Source organism: Aulonocara sp. 'chitande type north' Nkhata Bay, linkage group LG7, assembly GCF_057382095.1.
Source record: "Aulonocara sp. 'chitande type north' Nkhata Bay isolate Kocher_YH1m ecotype deep benthic linkage group LG7, A_spYH_male_GT1.1, whole genome shotgun sequence".
In the NCBI taxonomy this organism is placed as follows: domain Eukaryota; kingdom Metazoa; phylum Chordata; class Actinopteri; order Cichliformes; family Cichlidae; genus Aulonocara; species Aulonocara sp. 'chitande type north' Nkhata Bay.
The window spans coordinates 46,045,336-46,057,881 of NC_141350.1; positions in this window are offsets into that span (position 1 = coordinate 46,045,336).

Below are 12,546 nucleotides of genomic sequence, written 5' to 3' on the forward strand. Positions count from 1 at the left end.
TTGAACACATATATTAAAGCAGGTAAGGATTGACAGTTAGATCGAATATTGGAATAATTTAGATTAACGTGACTGGAAATAAATCGATTGCAGCACATCTGGATCTAGTTCATCTTCACGTGTAGCTGGGCTGTAATCTTATGTGCGCCTCTGTAGCGGCTATACTTCATGTCGTGTATTCTACTGCCCCCTAGTGATCCTTTTATGAGTTCACCATAATAGGTTTTGATGCTGAAATTTATTACAGTTTTTCTCAAATGCTAAAACACATGTCACAAACGTTACCACCAGGTCCCCCAATGTCCAAACACAACACCCTTCTCTAAAGCTACATAAACACAACCACACCTTCCCACTGCAAAACTCAAACTCCCACACCAAGAGAGCAGCTCGAAGCTGTCATAACTGTAAACACTATACACAGCATTACACACTACAGCAAAACAATTGAAAACACAATGCTCAATTTGTGAGAAGGTTCTTTGTTTCATAACTGCCAATGCATATTTTAGAAACTATACAGTAACGGATCGTCGTAGATCTCTGCAGAGGATTAGGCATTTAGATTTGTGAGTTTCATATGAGTAGTATAAATCTATAGAAAATCCTGCATGTACGTACACTACTGTAACACAACTCAATGCAAAAACAGAATCTATTGCACACAACAGTAATCTTGAAAACATGAACAGGGTGTGAAGTTTTTTTATTTACGTTATTCACACCACACACACACCACAATCACTGTGCGGCATCATGTCGCTGAGCTGTTGCTCGCATCTCGTCCGTAATGATGGTGCGAGGTTGTCTTGCTCTCCCTCCTGGACCTTCTCCTCTCCCATGTTGGCCTTCTCCTCTTCCTCGTTGGTCGCTCCTCTTCCTCCTCTCATTTGAACTCCTCTTCCTCATTGGCCTGCTCCTCTTCTTCCAGGGCCAGCTCTTCTCCCTCCTCTGCATCAAATTCCTCTTCCCCTGACTCTGCCTTCATCCATTGTGTTTGTTTGGAATCTTCAGCATACTGTGCACTCTGAACTTGCTTTTACATTTGGTACAGCATTAGCAACAAGTGTCTTCAATTTTGAGTCATTGTGTGTAGTGAATGACGCCAGGTGTGTTCCCTGTGTTCAAAGATTGGTGACTGTGGCAAGCATTTTGCATCACATGGGCTTTCATTTGAGAATATGAGCAGAGTTGTTTTGCAACATGTGTTTTAGCAAGGAAAAATGTGTTTAGATTTATGAGTACAGAGGGTTGTGTTTTGTGAATTGTGTCTTCATGTGACATGTGTTTATGGTACTGGAATATGGTGGCTACATTTAGTAAATGTGTTTAGACTACTGGTCATTTGGGTTACAGGATTGGCTTTTGTGTTTTAACATTTGGGAAAAACTGTAACTCACGAAGATTGTTCTGAAAAGGAGAAAATTATTTGATGAGCAACAGTTCTGTGGGCAGAAGTATCTTGTTGACATTAGAGGTCAGATGAGAATGGCTAGACAACCAAAATATGCAGAAGAGCATCTCTGATTGCACAACACTGAAATCTGCAGCAGCGGAAGATCACATCTGCTGTCAGCTAAAAACAGGAAACGTAGTTTTTATCAATTCATGAAATTGAATATTAGACAATTTAAAAAAAAAAACGTTGCATGATCTGATGGATCTCAATTTCTGCTGTGACATTTGGATATTTGGACCATAATTTGGCATCAGCAACATGAAAGTGTGGATCCTGCTTTGTATTAGATGTTCAGGCTCCTGCTTGTGGTGACCTTAATAGCATTTGGCCCATGTTTAAACATGGATTTCTGAATACTGTTGCTGACCATGTCCATACTTTTATGACCAGATGTACCCATCTTCATATGAGTGTTTCCAGCAGAATGATACACCATGTCACAAACCTCAGCTCTTCTCAGACTGGTGTGTTTGAACATGATAATGAATTCCCTGTACTCAAACAACCTCCACAGTCTCCAGATCTCGATCCAGTAGATCTCCTTTGGGATGTGGTGGAACCAGAGATTTGTATCATGGGTCGTGCAGCCAAAATTTTTTTAAAAAGTGTGTGATGCTGTTATGTCATTAATCTCTGAGGAGAGTGTGTTCACCACCTTGTTGAATACACTAGTAAGGTGGGCATTGACCTGAATGTAAAGTTTAAGTACAGAAAATACTGAATGTATTCAGTTTCATAATTTAATTGATGATTTAATTTAGCAGCAATAGTTAGCAATAGGCCACACAATGTGTTAGGAAGTGAATAAAATGAAGCACGCACATAGGAAACTCATATTTTTAATTAAATATGTACGTATCCATGTAGTTAGTATAAAAATATTCTGAATAGTTATACAAATTACATTTAAAGTGTTGCATCAAAACATAGTGAAGACTGTTGATAGGCTGTGTGATCTTGTGAACTTACAAATTAATAATAATAATAATGGATTGCATTTATATAGCACTTTTTGGGACCCTCAAAGTGCTTTACAATTCCACTATTCATTCACACACTGGTGGAGGCAAGCTACAATTGTAGCCACAGCTGCCCAGGGGCAGACTGACAGAAGCGAGGCTGCCGTATCGCACCATCAGCCCCTCTGGCAATCACCAGTAGGCGGTAGGTGAAGTGTCTTGCCCAAGGACACAACGACCGAGACTGTTCAAACCAGCAACCTTCCGATTACAAGACAAACTGCCAGCTCTTGAGCCACGATCGGCAAATTAAAGAAAAGGGCAATAAAGAAAAGCTTTAAGGTTTTATAGCAACAAAGCAAATATGCACAGTGCAACTTCAGATTAACTTGTGATTAAAGTTACATCCTTAAACCTGGTGTGCATTATACTGCTTTGAATCTGAGTTGTCAAGATATTTGTCACACACACACACACACACACACACACACACACACACACACACACACACACACACACACACACACACACACACACACACACATGTATATATTCAAATACGGACCAGACACAGTCATCTGACTGCCTACAAATCTGCGGTAATGAGAATAGGAGTCGTGTAGGGTGGTCTGCTCCAACATGGGCGCATTGACAAACCTGGAGGTCTGTTGGCCATCACGTCTCACTTCGGTGAGGTCAAAGCACCTTCAATTCTGACACGTTCAAATGCACAAATTATGACTGTCAAATCCACAAGTTGTGCATTAGGTACTTCCTTTGGCCTGTCTGAACCCTTGGTATGTCCAAGAATGGTCTGAAATACTGGTAAGTTATTTTCAAGCCCACAAGAGGGATAAAATATACCATTGAAAAAAAAAACAAAACCCCGAAACACTGCTGCATATTAAATGCATGTGTTGTGTTTAAGGTTTCTTACTCTGAGTGTGACTGGGCTGACAATTGCACCAAATCTATCCCCATAGGATGTCCATTTCACACTTTGCCTCTCCAAAACATGAAATGGACACGTATGCAGAAGTTGCATTACTCCATGCAGTAAACTGCAGTAACAGCAGGGTGGAGATAATATATTTAAAGCAATGAAGTTGGTAGTAAGCAAAAAATGTATGTAATACATTCCAGGGTCCTTAATCATCAGAAACCATTAAGCTAGGTGGCAAATGTGCATATACATGTAAATGTGTTACAGTTTTTTACAGACGCTAGGACACATTTCTCAATACTTAGGTCACGTTTGCAAAACTCCTCACACAGTGAGCACAACAGAAGTCTATGTGGGCTAAACTGAGGACCAGTTATCATTGTTTTGGCACAAAATGCATTCAATGACTACACCTCTCAAATTTCATGAATTATCTTCTCACTCAGACACAACAACTGCCAAAAATCTTTGTACGGACAGGACATTTTGCATGTGCTTACATACTGTTTTCAAAACTGTTAAACTTATGGCCAAAACAATAACACAATGCAAAACTTGAAAAGACAGCAAAATTCAACAACAATATTTTATTGAAACATATTTTAAATCTAAAAATGCAGTTTAACCAGCCACAGCTGATTCTCATTGTAGATGAACATCTACACAGGTGTTACTCCTTCAATTTTTCAGCTCCTTCAATTCTGGCAGCCAGAAGATTCGTTCCTAGGTGTGTTGCCCTAGATGACATAAGATGTGATGTGGATGAGAACCTGTGGCCAAATGGAGAAGACCGAGTAGATTAGCATTACTATTGTATGTGTATCAGTGGATGGTGTGTATACAAATTCTTGTATTTTGGGATTACTTAGTGCAAAAAAATAAAAAATTACATAAACAAATATTAACGAATTCTGCATGATGTCTGATTCATTCCAGTAACATATATTGAAATTATAAACAGAGATGTGTCCTTGTTTTACACAAGAAAACACTGTGTAATGCTACATGTTGTTAGTGTTTTTTAGGTCATTGTTTTGTGGGTGACAAAGTGTGTTTGTCGGCTGTCAACCTTTGCTAGTGTTCTGGAAGAATGAGGTTATTTGAGACCTGAATGAAGTGTTTTGGTAGTTGTAGTGCATTTTGAATGTGAAATGAACTGCTTTGCCAAGCTGACGGTCAGTTAGGAGGATTGTGTGAAGAGTTTTGCAAAAGTGACCTAAGTATTGAGAAATGTGTCCTAGCGTCTGTAAAAAACTGTAAAAGTGTCGGTTTAAATGCTTCCCTGTGTTTATTTTCATGTTGGTTTAAAAAATATATCTCCCTCTGCTGTTACTGCAACTTACTGCAACTTTTTCATGCATGTCCATTTCACGTTTTTTAGAGGCAAAGTGTGAAATGGACACGGTGGACCGGCATGTCTATTATATGCCTTGCTGTGATATTGGGTTGCTCATTCATACAACATCAAAGTAATAGATGAGCATTCAAACAACAGAAAAGTTTCACCTTTTTCAGTAGAAATTTCTTCATTTTTTATTTTTATTTATTTATTTTTACAGCTGGTCCATATAGTTTAAAAAACAAAAAACAAAAAAGGAAGAAAATAATTAAAAAAAAGGAAAAGCTAAGCAAAAACTTTCTTTTATTATTAGAGCACAGTGAGCTACTTTTTCACACTTTTACACATTTCTTACCTACAATTTAGTCCCAAAGAGTCGTGCTGTCAGACTTCTTCTTCTTCATCATATAGAAAAACTGAGACGAGCTGCTGAAATAGAACCTTTTTCTTATATGAAGATAATTAAGGGATTTAATGTGTAGTTAAACTTCTTTACACTGGCAGAAAGGGGCATTTCACTGGTCTGGCCCACTTAAGGTCAAAGTGAGCTGTATGTGGCCCATGATGTAAAATGAGTTTGACATCCCTGGTGTAGAGTCTTTATATGCCAGTATAAAGTACACTGAGATGACTATTGTGAACGTGCTATATAAATGAGATACATATCAAAGTTTAATCTGAGATAATCTACAAGGAGAATCTGACGATTTTACAAGCACTCCAGTTATTCACAGCACATACAGTATGCACATAGATAATAGAAACACTCTGTATGCAGCACAAAGACAGGTCGCAGAGTCAAAGCAACAGAAAGCAGAACAAGTAAGAAAATGTTGCAAGTTAAAAACAACGTTGGTGTTAAGGGGTCATATAGCACAGGGCACTTTTTAAAAAATAATATATATATATTTTTAAAATAATCAAAGGTAATTTGGAAAATAATACAGTAATCATTCTTTCCACGAGGGGGTGGTAAAGACACCTAAATGCTGTGAAGAAGAAAAAGAAGAAGAAGAAGAAGAACTGATGATACTGGTGGGAGAAGAAGTGTGGGATACAAGAGCATGAGTTTGAACTCTGCAGGGAGCACAAAGTCAACTTGTTTCTTCTTTTGGAAGACTCTTGTTTACTTTGAATCTAATACTAGAATCACAAGACATTTTTATGCTATGTTGATTCATCATAGGGTACTTTTTTCATATTAACAGTTATTGTGAAATTGCAGATAAATAAGTATCAGTATCAGATTATGTTCTAACTCTTTCCCTCTGGTACGGGCCACAAGCACAGTTTCTATCCATAGGTCGTCACCCTGATGAACACTTAGGACACTCACATTTGCTGTATATTCTGCTTGCATATATATATATATATATATATATATATATATATATATATTAGGGGTGCAACGATACACAAAATTCACGGTTCGGTTCGGTTCGATACTTTGGTGTCACGGTTCGATATTTTTTCGATACAAAAAAATGTTCATGCATTTTTAATTTGTCATTTATTAAAATTATAAATATATATTTTAACTCAAAAGTACAGTTTTTTAATTTAACCCTAACCCTTGTGCGTGTTTTTTATTTTGACAGCGAATGCGCACCTGCGGACCACTTATGTGCAGCCCTGGTTATTTAGCTCATCATATCGCAGCCACAGAAATTCTTTTGTCCATGAAACCATAAAGCTGCACTTTCTTTTTGCCTTATAGTCTGATTTGTCATAACTTCTCCGTTTTGTGGTAAGCTTTTCTTTGGCTGTCACTTCTTCACCCTGACCTGTCTTATTTGGCTCAGCAGAACTGAAATGCTTTTACACACGCACTCACATAAGCTCAGCGATTCTCTGCGCGATCAACCTCTCACATGTGTAAGCTGCGGGAGATTTCACTTGTCATGTTTGCATAGTAAGCTAACGATTAATAAGACGATGTCAGAGGAATTGGTGCACAAATTATCATCACTCACAGATCAGTGCTGTCGCTCTCTATACACAGTTCGCACGATTGCAAAGTGAAAGCAAAAAAACAAGCGCAAATTCAAACGCGACTTCAATATGTCACATATTGACAGTGGCTCACCGATGCCAATGACATAATTACCCAGCTACATTTCTGAAAGAATGCAAAAGCATTGACATATATTTTTCCTACAATAGCCCGACGGGCAGGGAAGAGAAAGATTTTGGTAGCCCGACTGAAAAAATCGCTAGCTCCGGGACGTCGGGCTAGCGATTTTGCGAGCCCTGTATCTGATTAAGGAATCACTCATCTTTGGAAAAGAGAGTTTATTACAGAGAAATGGCTCTTTCCAAAATAAAAGCTATACTATCCGCTTCTTCTGATTTTATCTGTTTTGATTTTATATACTGTTGTTTGTTTGTTTGTTTGTTAATTAGTTAGTTAGTTTATTTGCTTGTTTTATTCAATTTTAAATCATGCTTTTTATTTGTTCTTGTTTCTAATGTCTCTGTAAAGCACTTTGAATCACCTTGTTGTTGAATTGTGCTATACAAATAAACTTGCCTTGCCTTGCCTTCTTCTGGGCTATATTCTCAGCAGCATAAGGAGAATCATGTGCTAACAGCTGTCTAAATGACTCGGCTAAAGTTAGTAGCATGCTTGTTGTTTTTGTCTTTGCACTAGGATGATGTTGGCGTAAATGTGCAGTCATATTCGTTGTGTTCCCACTAGTGCTTTCAGGTTAATCTCGTTGAAATGACCTTAACGCCACAACACGGCAAATCTCCGTTAACGAGCTACCGCCGATCACTCCGTGCATGGGGCTAGACAGCCGACACGTTAACGAGCTAACTGCGCTAACACACTAGTTCACACCAATGTAATTGAGCATTGCATGGCACATCCAACATACTGTTTTACTTTAGTCCATGACTCGCTTACCTTCAGGGTCATACGTCACATGAAAACCAAAATAATTCCAAACGCCAGATCTGAATGAGGTTCAATTTGCCTGTTGCAAGTAGAGCTTAACTTCTGTCTCGCTAGCTTGCCCTGCGCTCTTCCTTCTGACTATGCTGTCTGTGTTGAGCGCTCAGTGCATCTGCGCTCGACAGTGCAGCCTAGGCGGAGTAGTCGAACACAGATTCACTGAGCGCTCAACACAGACAGCATCGTCAGAAGGAAAATTGATAAAATAAATTACAAATGTTGTATTGTTCGATACATATGCGTACCGAACCGAAAGCACTGTATCGAACGGTTCAATATCGATACGAATATCGTTGCACCCCTAATATATATATATACATATACATATATATATGTATATATATATATATATATATATACATATATATATATACTGTACATATATATATATATATATATATAAAAACACCCAGCACGCCCCTGCGGGCGGTTTATCCTTCAAGCTCGGGTCCTCTACCAGAGGCCTGGGAGCTTGAGGGTCCTGCGCAGTATCTTAGCTGTTCCCAGGACTGCGCTCTTCTGGACAGAGATCTCCGATGTTTTTCCCGGGATCTGCTGGAGCCACTCGCCTAGCTTGGGAGTCACCGCACCTAGTGCTCCGATTACCACGGGGACCACCGTTACCTTCACCCTCCACATCCTCTCGAGCTCTTCTCTGAGCCCTTGGTATTTCTCCAGCTTCTCGTGTTCCTTCTTCCTGATATTGCTGTCATTCGGAACCGCTACATCGATCACTACGGCCGTCTTCTTCTGTTTGTCTACCACCACTATGTCCGGTTGGTTAGCCACCACCATTTTGTCCGTCTGTATCTGGAAGTCCCACAGGATCTTAGCTCGGTCATTCTCCACCACCCTTGGGGGCATCTCCCATTTTGACCTCGGGACTTCTAGGTTATACTCGGCACAGATGTTCCTGTACACTATGCCGGCCACTTGGTTATGGCGTTCCATGTATGCCTTGCCTGCTAGCATCTTGCACCCTGCTGTTATGTGCTGGATAGTCTCTGGGGCATCTTTACACAGCCTGCACCTGGGGTCTTGCCTGGTGTGATAGACCCCAGCCTCTATGGATCTTGTACTCAGAGCTTGTTCTTGTGCTGCCATGATTAGTGCCTCTGTGCTGTCTTTCAGTCCAGCTTTGTCCAGCCACTGGTAGGATTTCTGGATATCAGCCACCTCCTCTATCTGCCGGTGGTACATACCGTGCAGGGGCCTGTCCTTCCATGATGGTTCCTCGTCTCCCTCCTCTTTCTTGGGTTTCTGCTGCCTGAGGTATTCACTGAGCACTCGGTCAGTTGGGGCCATCTTCCCAATGTATTCTTGGATGTTCCTTGTCTCATCCTGGACTGTGGTGCTGACACTCACCAGTCCCCGGCCCCCTTCCTTCCGCTTAGCGTACAGCCTCAGGGTGCTGGACTTGGGGTGAAACCCTCCATGCATGGTCAGAAGCTTTCTTGTCTTTATGTCAGTGGCTTCTATCTCCTCCTTTGGCCAGCTTATTACCCCAGCAGGGTACCTGATCACGGGCAGGGCGTATGTGTTGATGGCCCGGATCTTGTTCTTACCATTCAGCTGACTCCTCAGGACTTGCCTGACCCTCTGCAGGTACTTGGTGGTTGCAGCCTTTCTAGCGGCCTCTTCATGGTTCCCATTTGCCTGCGGGATCCCCAGGTACTTGTAACTGTCCTCTATGTCTGCAATGTTGCCTTCTGGTAGTTCAATCCCCTCAGTTCTGACTACCTTCCCTCTCTTTGTTACCATCCGACTACACTTCTCCAGTCCGAACGACATTCCAATGTCATTGCTGTATAGCCTGGTAGTGTGGATCAGTGAATCGATGTCTCGTTCACTCTTGGCATACAGCTTGATGTCATCCATGTACAGGAGGTGGCTGACAACTGCTCCGTTCCGTAGTCGGTATCCGTAGCCAGTCTTGTTAATGATCTCACTGAGGGGGTTCAGGCCTATGCAGAACAGCAGTGGGGACAGAGCATCTCCTTGGTAGATCCCGCACTTGATGGTAACTTGTGCTATGGGCTTGGAGTTGGCCTCTAGTGTTGTACGCCACATCCCCATTGAGTTCCTGATGAAGGCTCTTAGGGTCCCATTGATCTTGTACAATTCTAGGCATTCCAGTATCCAGCTGTGGGGCATTGAGTCATAGGCCTTCTTGTAATCAATCCAGGCAGTGCACAGGTTGGTCAGTCTGGTCTTGCAGTCTCGGCTGATTGTTCTGTCTACCAGTAGCTGGTGTTTTGCACCTCTGGTATTCTTGCCAATTCCTTTCTGTGTCCCGCTCATGTATTGACCCATGTGCCTGTTCATCTTAGCCGATATGATGCCTGACAGGAGCTTCCATGTAGTACTGAGGCAGGTTATTGGTCGGTAGTTGGAGGGGACCGGTCCCTTCTTGGGGTCCTTGGGGATCAGGACCGTCCGGCCTTCAGTTAGCCATTCCGGGTGTCTTTCGTTAACTAGCAGCTGGTTCATTTGTGCTGCCAGACGCTCGTGGAGTGCAGTCAGCTTCTTCAGCCAGTAGGCGTGAACCATGTCGGGCCCTGGTGCTGTCCAACTCTTCATACTGGAGACCCTTTCTTGGATATCTGCCACTGTGATGGTTACTGGACCCTGTTCAGGGAGGTCGCTGTGGTCTGCCCTCAGATCCTCTAGCCACTGAGCATTGCCGTTATGGGTTGCATCCTTCTCCCATATGCTCTTCCAGTATTGCTCCGTCTCCAGCCTTGGTGGTGCTGTTCTCTTATTGTTCCCTTGCCACTGAGAGTACACCTTTGCTGGTTCTGTGGAGAACAGCTGGTTTATTCTCCTGCCTTCTATCTCTCTGGTGTACCTCCTCAAGCGGCTGGCCAAGGCTGTGAGTCTTTGCTTGGCAGTTTCCAAGGCCTCAGGTATGGACAACTTGCTGTATTTCTTAGGCACCTTCTTTGTCGCACCTTTCTGCAACTCCGTTAGTTGGCTAACCTCCCTCCGTGCTACTTTGATCTTGCCCTCTAGCCTCCTTCTCCATGGAGGGTACTGCCCCTTGTGGCTGTTCAACTTGTAGCCAAGCATCTCACTGATCACTGCTGCCGTATTGTAGATCAGCTTGTTAGTGTCGGTAATCGTGGTTGTAGGTATTGCCCGTAGTGCTGCATTAACATCATCTAGCAGACCTTCTGAGGGTACTTCACGTAATCTTGGTAACTGGCTACGGGGGATCCAGGTTTCAAGCTTGGCCATGATCCTATTTTTCAGGTCAGTTCCTCTCGCACTCAACGATCCTTCTCCTATCGCACTTGGGGCTATGTACCCAATCTCGGGTGGGGGTGATGATATCTCCCCCCTGACCTGGCGTCCTGACTCCTCCTTGCCGTAGCATTTGTGTTGTACCTCGTCAATCTCTAGCTGTGAGAGCAGTCCCTTCTTTCGAATGTTGGAACACTGAGCTACTAGTTGTTTCGCCGTCATTGTGGATGTTGGGTATCGAAGAATCCATAGGTCCCTCATCCTATTCATGTAGCCCCTTCCGCCGGGGTTACTTGCGTAGTAGCATTCCAACAACGCCCTGTTTTCGTCCCTTGCCCACCGATGCCTTCTTGTATATATATATATATATATATATATATATATATATATATATATATATATATATATATATATATATATATATATATATATATATATATATATATGTATATATATATATATATATATACATGTACAGTGTACAGGAACATCTGTGCCGAGTATAACCTAGAAGTCCCGAGGTCAAAATGGGAGATGCCCCCAAGGGTGGTGGAGAATGACCGAGCTAAGATCCTGTGGGACTTCCAGATACAGACGGACAAAATGGTGGTGGCTAACCAACCGGACATAGTGGTGGTAGACAAACAGAAGAAGACGGCCGTAGTGATCGATGTAGCGGTTCCCAATGACAGCAATATCAGGAAGAAGGAACACGAGAAGCTGGAGAAATACCAAGGGCTCAGAGAAGAGCTCGAGAGGATGTGGAGGGTGAAGGTAACGGTGGTCCCCGTGGTAATCGGAGCACTAGGTGCGGTGACTCCCAAGCTAGGCGAGTGGCTCCAGCAGATCCCGGGAAAAACATCGGAGATCTCTGTCCAGAAGAGCGCAGTCCTGGGAACAGCTAAGATACTGCGCAGGACCCTCAAGCTCCCAGGCCTCTGGTAGAGGACCCGAGCTTGAAGGATAAACCGCCCGCAGGGGCGTGCTGGGTGTTTTTTTTATATATATATATATATATATATATATATTTGCTGACAGGACTATTGTAGTCAACAGGGCAAGTAATGGCCACTATCGATGTTTGACCGATATACTTTTGCATCATTATGTTCCTTCATTACAAAAATGTCTATAGGGCTAAATATTGAAAACACTGTAACAAAAATGATTAGAGGAAGCTAAGCAAATATAATAATAAATTATCATGCCATATTTGACCTCTGACCTCTGCTTCATGGTCAGTAGATTGATATGAATGTCAAATAGCTATATAGAGATAATTAAAATGACAATAAGGTTTCAGACTGACAAGAACATGTTTGCATGAGCAGAGTGAAGCTGACCCCCCACCCACTTGAAACGTAAAGGCAAATAGGCAGAGCGGTTAGTGCTACGTTTGTGCAGATTTGTGCAGGTAAAATTAGCGTTTGTGCTGCTACGGTTTCCGAGATATTAAACTTTATTTTATAGGTCATTCAAAGGTCACCATCCCCCCAGACTGCTCCAAAACGGGCCAAAATGGTCTACTTTTTTAGTGCTACGTTTGTGCTGGTTTGTGCTGCTAAAATTTTCGTTTGTGCTGCTTCTGTTTTAAAGATATTAATGAAAATGTAAAGGTCAAAAGGTCAACCAGCCCCCCCACATTAC